This window comes from Nicotiana tomentosiformis, chromosome 2 (assembly GCF_000390325.3).
Source record: "Nicotiana tomentosiformis chromosome 2, ASM39032v3, whole genome shotgun sequence".
NCBI classification, from domain to species: domain Eukaryota; kingdom Viridiplantae; phylum Streptophyta; class Magnoliopsida; order Solanales; family Solanaceae; genus Nicotiana; species Nicotiana tomentosiformis.
The window spans coordinates 125,860,222-125,873,738 of NC_090813.1; positions in this window are offsets into that span (position 1 = coordinate 125,860,222).

Genomic DNA, 13,517 nt, shown 5'->3' on the forward strand with positions numbered 1-13,517 from the left:
ATATTTGTTGATACAATACCAGACTCAGGAATGCAACTAGATAATCCTATAATACTAATTGAGAACAGAACAGAAGCTACAATCACTAATGAGGGTGACAACACTGGAAGAGGTGAAACAGATAATCAGTACAACACAGAAGAACGTTATACAGACATACATACAACATATACAGAAATGAAATTCTATACATAACCTACACATGACATACCATCTACTACTACTAATCACAATTCACAAGAAATACCATCTACTACTACTGAGATACATAATCAACCACAAACTGAAGCTAGAAAATCCTGCAGAGACAAACATCCTCCAGTCTGGATGAGAGATTTTGTATCTCTCAATATTCATCAAAATGTACCTTATGCTCTAAACAAATATATCAGTTATGATCATCTCTCCTCTAACTATTAGTCCTATGTAGCTGCAACCTCATCAGTTACTGAACCAACTAACTACTCTGAAGCAATCTTAGATCCAAGATGGATACAAGCAATGGATGAAGAGATAAGAGCATTTGAGAACAACCATACCTGGGATATTGTAACACTACCAGTAGGCAAGAAACCTATAGGATGCAAGTGAATTTACAAAATCAATTACAAAGCCTCAGATGAAATTGAAAGGTTCAAAGTTATATTAGTAACCAAAGGCTACAAACAAAAAAGGGCATTGATTATCAAGAAAAATTTTCACTAGTGGTGAAAATGGTCACAGTAAGAACCATTCTTGCCTTAGCAGCTACAAGGAAGTGGCATATACATCAAATGGATGTATATAATACCTTTATTCAAGGTGGCCTATTTGATGAAATTTACATGGAATTACCATAGGGATTTAAAAACCAGGGAGAGAACACTGTGTGTAGACTTATTAAATCTATGTATGGGCTCAAACAAGCCCCTAGACAATGGAATGCAAAACTGCGTGAAGCCTTGCTGAGATTCAACTTCAAACAAAGTCAGTATGACCATTCCCTATTCATCAGAAAAACAACTGAAGATACTACTATAATTCTAGTATATGTAGATGATATGTTAATCACAGGTGACAGTCTACAATTGATTGAGGAGACTAAAACCTACTGCAGAATGCATTCAAAATGAAAGATTTGGGGGAGCTAAAATACTTCTTATGGATTGAGTTTGCTAGATCTAATCAAGGAATAACTATGCATCAAAGAAAATATGCTTTGGAACTAATCTCAGAAGTTGGTCTAGCTGCAGCCAAACCAGCAGTAACTCCTATTGATGTTAACATCAAATTAACCTCTAAGCAGTATGATGATTGCATTCGTAAGACAAAAGGTTCAGAAGAAGAAGATATATTAGTTGATCAAACTTCCTATCAAATACTAATAGGAAAACTTCTATATTTAACAGTAATCATGCCAGACATAGCATTTGGAGTTCAAACTCTTAGCCAATTCCTTCAACAGCCCAAAAGATCACACATGGATAGTAAAATATGTTAAAAGTCAACCAGGGCAAGGGATTTTGCTATCAAGTATACAGAACAATACAATCACTGCCTTCTGTGATGCAGATTGGGCTGCATGCCCTTTGACTAGAAAATCAGTTACAGGGTTCCTAGTTAAAGTTGGTGACTCCTTACTTTCATGAAAATCTAAGAAACAAACTATTGTATCTCGAAACTCTGCAGAAGCTGAATACAGAAGCTTAGCAACAACAGTAACTGAACTCATATGGATGTATGATTTACTAACAGAAGTTGATACACAGATTCAGTTACCTATCAATATCTACAGTGATAGCAAAGCAGCTATACAAATAGCTGCAAACCCAGTCTACCATGAAAGAACCAAGTATATTGAAATTGATTATCACTTTGTGAGAGAAAGAATTCAACAGGGACTTGTCATCACCAAATATGTTGCAACAACAGATCAACCTGCTGATATTCTTACAAAGGGATTAACCAAAGTGCAACATAAATATTTAAAATTCAAGCTAGATGTGATCAATATTTTTCCACCATCTAGCTTGAGGGGAGTGTTAAATAATGTGAGGGCAGTTTAGTTTTTGTATCTAAAGGTTGTTATTAGCTGTTAATAGCTGTTAATTAGTTAGTTAAGATTACACATTTAAGAATAGTGTATAAATATATATACTTAGCCTCCACTAATTATAAAAAAAAATGCATAATTTTAGCTTCTTTTTGTGTTCCTCTCTCTCAATGACTGTGTCTTCTTCTTCCTAAAATCTTCTCTGTAATCTCTCCATAAATCACAACAATAAACTATCCAACATGCCATGTCTCCCTGTGATGTGGACAAGCATGATTTCAAAATGCCTCTTTGTCTATTGCCTATAGTGGAGTAGTAATTAATATACACTAGATGGCAAAGACAACAATTCTCTGAAACATCGAAAAATTAATGTGGACCAGAGCAGCTGATAAGAGTACAGAATTGACTTTTCGAGTCACTCACGAGCTCCCTCTTGATTTTTCCTTTTTCTTTTGGTTAAACGAAAAATATAAGCCATACTATGACTAATTAGATTGAAGTACGTACTTAAATAACTAAGTAAACCTCTCATCATTTAATTAAAAATTATTGATCTACAGCTAGAGCAAGAATCTTTGGATCGGTGATGTATGTCAGCAGCTTAACGCGTAGTTATCTCATTTACAATATGGTTATGCTAGTATATATTTTGGAACTCTTCTTTTGCTTAATAGAAGAAAAGAATAGATGATGGCGATGTTGCCTTTGGTTGCAGGTGAGGGGTGTATTCATTTCCTTGGGTTCCAACTACAGTATATATATAAAAGTTATTTTTTTTAAGGAAAATATAGTAATACAAAATTTACACTTAAATATTATCATTAAAAGTTATGGCTCAAATGCTTGCTAGTGAGTACTCAACTGCTCATTGATTTAAATTTTGACAATACCACTGATGTCGACGACATCTAGTCGGCTACCCCTAGTTGTTGCCGCATCTATCTTTTATGATTAAGTTGAATCCCGCATTTAAAGAGAGCATAATATATATATATATATATATATATATATATATATATATATATCAAATTTTAAATTTATAATTTCAAAGAATATTATAAGTTCAATATTAAAAATTTTAATAATTGAACCCATCAAAATTATATTCTATATCCATCTATGATTTTAGGCCACAACCACGGATAGAATGGTTGGACATCAACTTTGCACGAAAGGTTGGTGTGAAAGATCTCTCAATTTTGACCTCCTTTACTAGCTATGCTATAATTAAAAAGATACATTGGCTCGACTAATTTAGAGGTGTGTCGAATAAGTACCACTAAAAGGAGACACTCCCTACTTCTTATTGACCCTAAAGTTAAAAGTAAAGGTTTTAACCCTAATAATTTAATTTACTTAAATGATATTATATCATACTATTTTAACAGCTTCATTTGCTAATATAAATGATATCACAATTGCAATTATCGAGCGGTGGTGTATCTTTTTTCATTTACCCATCTATCGGATTGCAAGAACAAACTCTGTCGGCGAAGCAACCATTTAATGTGTTTCTTGACTAGTTCGAGTCTCCTCATTCATAAAACTCCTAATTAAATATGTGTTTACCCGAAAAACGAATAGAATTGAATTTATATATAGTTCTAAGGATACGTGGTATAAATTGGTACAAATTAGAAAAATAAGTAAAGATATATCGAATATTAACTGTAAAAAGAATGAATACAAACCCAAATTGAATAAACAGTGATTGATAAAAAGCGGGATGAATCAATATCAAAGCCTAAAAAGGATAATATTTGCTAGATGCTATGTAAATCTCAATAAATCTGAATGTGTGAATGAATGGATGAATATCTCCCTTTGTGCCCCTCCTCTTACAAATGATAACCACTCTTAATATAGTGGAGGAATCCTACTTTGGATATAATTAAAAATACATAGTGGGGATCTCATGATAGATTAACTAATTAGCTTTTCCTTGATTCAAGTCGTAGTTTCCGCCGAGATTCTCTTCCCACTTGCGGCTATAATGGCATTTTTATTTTTTGGCTCGATCTCGATCTTGGCCGATCTCAGTCTTGATCGGTCTCTAGGTCTCGAGCTCGATCTTGGTCGAACTCGTTATCGATCGGTCTCTGGGGCACGAGCTCGATATTGATCGGTCTTTGGGGCCCGAGCTCAATATTGGTCGAACTCGATATCGATTGGTCTCTGGAGCCCGAGCTTGATAACCTAACTTCGCATCATGACTTTGATATTACAATGATGAACCTCAGACCATTATGTTCCGATCTCGATTTGTCATAAGAAGGGCAGACTCGATTTTGACCGTATACAAATAGTCCCCTCGTTTCTCGGAAGAAGATGACGAGAAACAATATGAATTTCCGATCTTTGACTTAGTGGATGATGATGTCAGCGATGAGCCCGATTATGATGTATGTTACAAACGTCCCGTCGGTCCAGTTATCAAGGCATTAAATTTCTGTCAGTCGTTGGTCGGCCACTGCCGGTTCTGAACCGTCATCACCAGGCTATAAATATTCAAACTCTCATCCTCATCCAAACTTTTCACTAAAAAGCTTCTCCTCTATTCTTGCATCTTCTTCAGAAAATCCCTCTGCTTCATATACTTCATCTTCTTCAGAAAATCCCTCTGCTTCATATACTTTACATCGCATACAACCCTAATTTTCTTTTCTTTTATTCATCAATAGCGAAAACCTCCAAAACGGTGCCGCAAAAAGAGGCCGCTTATTCATCACGACCTGCCGGCGATGAGGATGCGGCAGAGCCTCGCCCCGAGGAGTTCGTTCCGATAGGGTGCTCAACTGTCATTGATTTTAAGGTTGAAAAACCTTCTACGGTACCAGGTCGATGTGACCCTACGATTTTGCTTGAAAAGAATCGGAAGAGAATCACTATTCTCCAAAAAAAAAAGGTGGATCTGGCCTAGGGTCACGTCATACCTTTTGCAAAAGGCGATGGTACCGTAGAAGTATAAACGTAGTCATGGTAAGTTTCCTTCTTAGTTTGTTTGTCGCTCGATCTTCTTCACTTGCTTACTCCTATTTTTCCTTTGTAGGACTTGGGAAGGATGTTGCCATAAGGCCCTCATCTGGTGATGAAGAGGTCCCTGCCTCGAAGCAGGTCACAGAGAAGAAGAGAAAAGATGCACTGAGTTCCCCGGTCTCGGAAAAGAAAAAACCGGAGAAGAGAACTCGCAAGCCCAGGGAGGGCTCCCGTATCATGCCTCCGAACTCGATCCACCGATTAAGGGACGAGCCAGAAGAAGGAGAAGAGGAATTAGCATGTGTATGGGCTAATGTTGTGATACAACAATCCTCTAAATCGGCAGAGGTAGATAAGGGAGCTTTGGCCATAATTCCTAAACAAGGAAAAGCCGAGATCCCGTCTCGAGCTGAGATGGTTGAAGGAGAGACTGAGGGCATGACTTATCGGGCAGCAGAGGATATTTCGAGAGACGATCTCGGGATAGTCGATATTATGGGATCCCCTCAGTTTTCAGATGTTATGATCTGCGAGGCTAATATGTTGGAAGGTCAATCTTACGAGGGCATTCACGAGTCGACCGATATCAATGGCTTTTAGGATGGGCTCGAGTCCGCTGCTTCGGAGGATAATACCGGATTCGGTGGATTATCGATACCGAAGAAAACATCATGGTCGGGTATTGCCGATCTTCATCGGGCCTACAATTGGTGGACCAATTCCCGGCCCTGAGTGTTGATCCCGACCGTAGGCGGAAAATAGTACTCTCCGTCCCGGAGGATGCCCGAATTTTTTCTCCCCCCGTGGGGATTGCCAGATACCTTTGGTCCTTGGTGACTGAAGAGGATAAAACCGTGATGAATGCGGTAGGACCCGCCTGCCTTTTCAATGAGGCCCAACATGCTCTGAATTGGGTAACTTCGATGGCATCTCTACTGTTTCTTTTTACACTTAGAGTTGTAGATAATTCTAACATCTTTTCCAATGTTTGTAGGCTTTGGTGTTGCATCACGAGGCTTTCCTCCGAATCCGAGAGGAGTATGAGGTCGAGGTTCGGAACCTCATTGAGAAGAGTGACTCCTACAAACTTCTTAGTGAAAAACTTCGAGCAGACTTGGCAGCGGCTCGGGATGAGCACCAGGAGATGGCTGAGTAAGTATTCTGAATTCTTCACGATAGTGAAGATGAGTTGGAGATAACTACTAACGATCTGATTCTGCAGGTTCGGCAGAGGCTTGAACAGATCGGATGGCTCAATTCGCAGGTAGATGAGCTAATAGCCGAGGGAGAAATATTCAAAACGAATATGGATATCCTCGCCTCGAAAAAGAGGTCGTTCAAGCGCAATTGGAGTTGGCTGAGGCCCAGCTTCGGGCTGCAAAAGAAACCGCCTCGGTGCAGATCGAGAGGATCAAGGAGCTTCAGCATCGGTTAGATTTGGTCACTTATGATAAGGCAGGCTTGGCTAATGAACTCGAGATGGCCAGATCCGATGTGGTCATAGCCAGGTCTGAAGCGGCCATAGCCAGATCTGAGGTGACCGAGGCCAATAAAAGAGCTGATGCTAAAGTGGCCCAGTTCAGGATCGATGTTGAGGTCAACCAGGCCAAGGCCAAGAGCATGACCGAACATGCTAAATGGCAAGCTCGGATGGAAGCTCTTGAGGAGGTCAGTGCTCAGGGCTTCAATGTAGAGGCCAAAATTAAAAATGCCAAGATGGAGGAAACCAGGGCTCGAAGGCTGGCCTTCCCTGAGGAAGATTCCGATAGCTCGAGCGAATCTGGAGACGAGGAAAATCCCGAGGACGAGGCCTCCGATGAAGACCAAGCCACTTAGGATATTAAAGTTTCTTGTTTTTCTTTTGTATTTATTCTGGGGACGGTTTGGCCTTTTGTAAAAACCTTTGAATATAAACATAAGGCTTTTCTTGCCTTTTTGCTTTTTGTGTTTTTCCTTTGCTTTTCTGCACTTTACAAAGGTCGAAAATGCCTTAGCATAAAATTGTGTTCGGGGGTCCGGGCAAACCTTGCCTTTATTTCCCTTCTGCCTTATAAATTTATGAAGTTGTATTCTAAGGTCGGGGTTCAGATAATTTGATCAAAACCGAACTAGTGTAGCCCATAGGCCTTTTGATCAAGTGAGTGCTTGCTCGAACTCGAAGTAAAGTAACCCTTAGGGTTTTAGTTGAGCGAGGACGGTCTCTTGAACTCAATGCAGAAGACAGCCCTTAGGCTTTATGGTCGAGTGGGTGCTTGCTCGAACTAGAAGTAAAGTAACCCTTAGGTTTTTAGTTGAGCGAGGACGGTCTCTCGAACTCAAAGCAGAAGACAACCCTTAGGCTTTATGGTCTAGTGAGTGCTTGTTCGAACTCGAAGTAAATTAACCCTTAGGGTTTTAGTTGAGCGAGGACGGTCTCTCGAACTCAAAGCAGAAGACATCCCTTAGGCTTTATGGTCGAGTGAGTGCTTATTCGAACTCGAAGTAAAGTAACCCTTAGGGGTTTAGTTGAGCGAGGACGGTCTATAAAACTCAAAGCAGAAGACAACCCTTAGGCCTTATGGTCGAGTCAGTGCTTGCTCGAACTCGAAGTAAAGTAACCCTTAGGCTTTTGTAAAAAGGATTATTTATGTCTTTGTCCCCTTTCCGGCTTGAAAGAGTTTCTTATCATTCGTATTTGCGAAACTTGTAATGCCTTGGCATGAAATAGGGAATTGTTCGAGAGTTCGAACAATTTTGGACTCATTAAAGTTTTCGAGGCTTGATATTATCGAAGCCTTTTATGATTTTGCCGGGGGGTAGCCTTTCTAATCGGTTTATGATTGATTTTGAAGGCCTGCTTTGTTACAGAATTCTGACATCTCCGATTTGTGTTAATTCAGTCGTAGCCTCTTTAGTCCGAAATTTGCATTTTGGGCTTATTTTCCCATTTTACTTTCGAGCTTGCCCGAAGTATCAGTCCCCGAGTGGGGTGATCGTGGCCTATAAAGATCCCTTTTTAGTTCGGGATTTGCCTCTTGGGCTTAATCTGATATGCAACCGAAGAGTCAAACGGTGAGGCCATGAGCACGAGTCTGGAACTATTGGATGAGAGGCACGAGGCCCTAGTCCGGTTGGCTGCCCAGAAACAGCGGATAAAAAGATATTACAACCGAAGAGCCAACCTCCGACACTTCAATGTCGGGGACTTGGTGTTAAGAAAAGTAATATTGAACACCTAGAACCCGAACGAAGGGAACCTGGGACCGAATTGGGAAGGACCATATCGAGTCATCCGTATTACCGGAAAAAGTTCATATAAACTCGAAGTAGGAAATGGTGCACAGCTACCAAACAACTGGAACGTGACCCACTTAAAATGGTACTACTTCTAAGGTATGACCTCATTCATTTTTTATATATATATATTACGAATTGGGCTAACACTTGCATGAAACAACCAAAGGAGAATGTAGCTGTTAGGTCTGAAAGCACGTGTTGCACTCTTTTTTCCTTGAACTGGATTAGTCCCAAATGGGTTTTCCGACAAAGTTTTTAACGAGGCAACAGTAAATCGTGCTAACTCAAAGTTGAAGACCGGTTTTAAATCGAAGTCAATGGTCGCATCAATAGTATCCAAGCCCTCTTGAAGATCGACCTCGAATATTGGGTCCATCACCCTCGCGTCAAGATTTTTAGCAAGGACGGAAACTTTATGCTTAAATAGTCTAGGCTCGGTGGTTAGGATTTATTGTAAGGGCCAAATGATCAAGTGAACCATGCCCGTGCAGGCCACCTTAGCCATAATACGAGCTTTTACGCGCTTACAATCTTAACCGTTACGCACATAAATGAAAGAAAGTCTACCTTGCTAACAAACATTCTTTTTGCTTCTTAAAAGCATCGAACCTAAGGGCTATTTCTACTCGGGAACTATTGAGCCCAAGGGTCACCCTTATTCGAGCCCAAGGGCCACCCTTATCCGAGCCAGAAGGGCTACCCTCACTCGGGGACTGCCGTCCGAGATAAGTTCGGGCAACTCGGGTTATCAAAACCCGGGGGCACAAAACCTATTAGGCAGTGCCTAAACCTAAAAGGTTACGACCAGCCTAAAAATGGTTCAGATACATCCGAATCCCGTAATTAAAATATAAGGCCTTTAACAAAATTCTAAACATGTTCAAAGGTTACCCTCGACAAAGATATAGTCTAAAAATATTTAAACAAGCATCTTGGGAAAATTTCCAGCCATTCCAAGCTCCCATAAGTTCAAGCAAAATTTGCATCGAGAACAGGTCTTGTTCGGACCTCCGAGAAATGACTTACTACTACGTTCGATTATATGCTAAGGCATTAGAAATGTTCGCAATTGTAAAAAGATGCTAAAGATAACAGACTTGAAAATTGTCAAATGGGAAAAACTTTATGCATTTCGGAGTATCTTTACAATCCAATAAAAACGACCTCAACAAAATATATGTACAAGATACAAAAACAAATAAAAAATCCTAAGGCATCTCCGCTTGGTATTCACCGGAACCCGACTCGTCACTAGAACCGTCGAGGCCTTTGGATTATTCAGAGCCTTCGGAGCCTTCTTCACCTCAGGGTTCATCTAGCCTCTTGGCCTCGACCTCGAGCATTTTTCCCTCTTCGATCTCAGTAGATAGGTCGAAACCTCGGGCATGTATTTCTTCGAGGGTCTCCCTTCGGGAAAACCACCTCACATACTTAGAAGTAGTCTTCAGGCGAGCCTCAGCAACTTTTACATCAGCCTACCACCATCTCGTCAACATCAGTCGAGGTTGCTTCCAACCTGGACCTTGTTGTTTCGGGCTCCTTGCTAAGGGCATCTCGTTCAACAAAGGTCGAGCCTAGTCGTGCTTAGAGGTCCTCATTTTGTCGAACCCACTTATCAGCCTTCTCTTTCGCCACCTGAAGCTGAACTTTCACCGAAGACAGCTTGGCCTGGGCGGTCTCCTTCTCCGAGGCCAGCAGGTCCATCTTCTTTTTCCACCCATCGGCCATCACTTGGATCTCATACATCTCCTTGTAGAGTTGGTCGATCTTCTGCTGGACCTGTAAAGTATTATTGTTAGCCCCTGTGACTGGACCTTTGTTTCTAACTTCGAAAATCTTTACCTTTTCCACCAAGTCGGCATGCTCCTGCCTTAAGGCCGGTGCCTCTTTCTGAGCTATAACCAGCTCATCTTGGAGCTAAGGAACTTGTACATGTCCCTTAATTGGGCAAGCTCCTTGATCTCGAACTCTAGTTGGTTGACCTCAACCCGGTACCGAAGGAAGCTCTCATGGTGAAGTACCGAGGCCTGCAAAAGGGCAAAGAAAGAGTGAGTAACGTCAAACACAGATATCTACAGATAGATGGAAGGAAATGATGCCTTACCCAGTTCAACGCATGTTGCGCCTCATTAAAAAGGCATGGCACGTTCACTACATTCATTTTTGCTTGGTCCTCCTCGGTCACTAGGCATCAGAGGTAGCTAGCTACCCCCACAGGAGCGGACAAAACTCGATCATCCTCCGGGATGGTCAGTATAATCGAACTCTTGTGTCCAGGGTCCACGCTCGGGGCGGGGAACTGATTAACCAATTTTGGGCTCGAGCTCGGCCCGCCGGCTTCCAAAGCGTCCTTTTTCGGAACTTCCAGGTCACCTAGCCCGGAGAAGTCTTCCAAAGTGGACGAGTCTAATCCGTCGAAAAAGGAGTGAAGGGGATCTTCTGTACCCTGGCCCCCCTCATTGGATTTCTCTTTCTCGTTTGGGCCTCCTCAAGCATAGATTCAGTATAAGAGGGCATCCCCGAGATCTCAATTATGTTGGGAGCTTCTTTTGGAGCAGAACCAACATCATGGGAAGTTTCACCCCGGGTGTTCACGTCGGTCTTTTGAGTTTCAGGGGGGGTCGATCTCACGAGTCTCCCCCTCGGATGCATCACAGTCCCCGGGATAGGTCGTCCCGTGGGTTACAAAAATAGATTCATCCTCCGGCTCGTCCCTAAGTTGGAGGAGGGAGTCGGAGTCTGGCACCCGGGAACTGGAGCCCACCATGGGTTTGCGGAGCATCCCCTTCTTCGGTTTCTTCACCTCGGAGCTCAGGGAGTCCGAGGGTTTTCTCTTCCTCTTCTATTTTCCCTCAGTGGTAGCAACAGAGGGATCAACGGGCGAGGGCACATCTTCATCCCCTTCCGAAGGCCTAAGTTTGGTGGTCTTAGGCAAACCTACAATAACAAAGAAGGAAGATGAGTTAGTATAATAAAAGGTGAAGACATAGTGTTGGCTACTCGAAAAGAGACCCTACCATGAGAACGAGCCTTCCATCGACCCTTCAAGAGTCCGCTCCATGTACGTTCAATGTACGACATCTGAGTACAGATGCCCTCGATCCACTCCTTTAACCAGGGGAGCACATTCGGAACCCGGGCGACAGCTGCACAACCACAAGCATGAATGAGAAGATAGAAATGGAAAAAGAAGAATTTTTGATGTTGAAAGAGGGAGCTGCACTTACGAGATGCATTCCATGTATCAAGGAATGGCATGTATTCCTAGCGGATCAAATCCTCGATCTTTACTCGGACAAAGCGTCCTTGCCAGCCCCGATCTCGGTCTTTATCGATACTAGAGAAGGGGGCCTTGCTGGCCCAGTGAGTAAGCTTGATCAGTCCCCCTCGGAACATCCGGGGACTGTATAATCGAAGCAGGTGGTCGATCGTGAACCGACGAGATTCGGTCTTGTTCACGAAGTTACGGAGGAGAGTCCCGATCCTCCACAACAATGGGTGGATCTGCCCGAGGCACACTCATACCTCTTGCAAAAATCTAGAACTGTAAGGCCCCGTAAAAATTTTACCTAAAACCCGGGGGTTTGTGGTGCCCAGGTAGAGTAATATATTTCAGGGTACGGACTTTTTGGGTTGAACATAGTGTCGGGGAGTTGAAGAAAAATTGTTACATAATAGGGCATTTTTGCAGTCCATTATGCGACCGAAGAACTGATATGCGGACCGCAAATCCACCGCAAAGTGAGACAGAGAAATGGGCCAATTTTGGAGGTTGTTTTGCGGTCGATTATGCGACCGCATAATTATTTTGCGGGCCGCACATCCGTCACAGAACCAGCATGAAGATTTTCGGAGGGAGATTCTGCGGCCGCACAATTGATATATGGGCCGAAGACCTGGCCGCAGACTGGACCAGACTAGCCCAGCTTTTGGGACCATTTCTGTGGTCCATTTTGCGGGCTGTAGCCCTGATCTGCGGTCCACTCTGCGACCGCAGAGCTGTGTTCAGAGGGTCCATTTTTTGGTTTTTATAACCTGGCCCTATTTCGATATATAGACGTTAAGGACCATTTGTAAGGTAAAAATCTGATATTTTAGAGTGAGGAAATGCTCTAGAGTGAGAGGGGAGTTCCTAAGCTTATTGATCATCAATCCTTGCTCAAAAGTTGGAGAATCCACAAGGAAAACTCACAAGTTCTTCATCCAAGAGGTAAGGTTCCATATCCTAGTTTCAATTTCGAATTTGGTATAGAAGATGGTTAATAAGGAATGTGATTCTTGGGTGTGCGAGTGTTATTTATGCATGCATATACTATCAAAGTTTGTGGGAAGGTTGTTGAGCTCAAATGGGTAGACTTTGGGTTGTGAAATGAAGGAATCCACCATATGAGGGCCTTGAAATCATAATATCTACCTAGTGTTTGATAAAATTCTCTAATGAGCTGAAACCACGAATACCCTCCTAATTTGTGTTCAATTTTGTTATATTTCTAAATAGATCGAAGTTGCTGAGATTTTCGAAATATTGTAATAATTTAAGGAAGCTCAAAGCTAGGTATGTTGGCTAAACTCCTCTTGTAGAATCGACTTCCATGATGTCCTAGTAAGTTGCGATCATAATTGGCTAAATTGCTTATGTCTCATGTTCCGAGCCCTTCCTAATAGATTTGATTGTTTTAAAATTGAGTGTTCTGTTGAAAGATGTACGTACCCAAAATGTTCTCCAAATATTCCTATCATATCATGATTCCCTCCGAGAACGTAATCTAGTAGGATCAATGTATCAAAAGTTTTGTGATTTAAAAACCATGTTTCAATTGCAAGCTATCATGCCTAATCGTGGTAGAAAAACTCAATGTGCTTAAGACTTTTGTTTGCCCATATGTGTACTTAAAGTTTTGATTTAAAAATTCTCTTATTGATGATAATCCATGGTAACGCTTGAAAGTTATAGGGGTTAGTATGAAATATGAAATACGCCCGACGTACCAAGAACGATATTACAATTATGGCCACTAGTGCTAATGAAATGGAAAGACGTGTGAAAGATTATGAAATGAGTTGTAAAACCTTTAAATAATAAATTTTTTGGGAGTATCATTTAGTCACCGAAGAAGGGTAGGTCGAAATAACCTAACCCCGAAACTACACGTGTCGGTGCAGGAGTGATTGAGGGGTAAATCCTCGTGTTGATGTGATGAGACTATTTCCCCTTATATGGGATGAGATT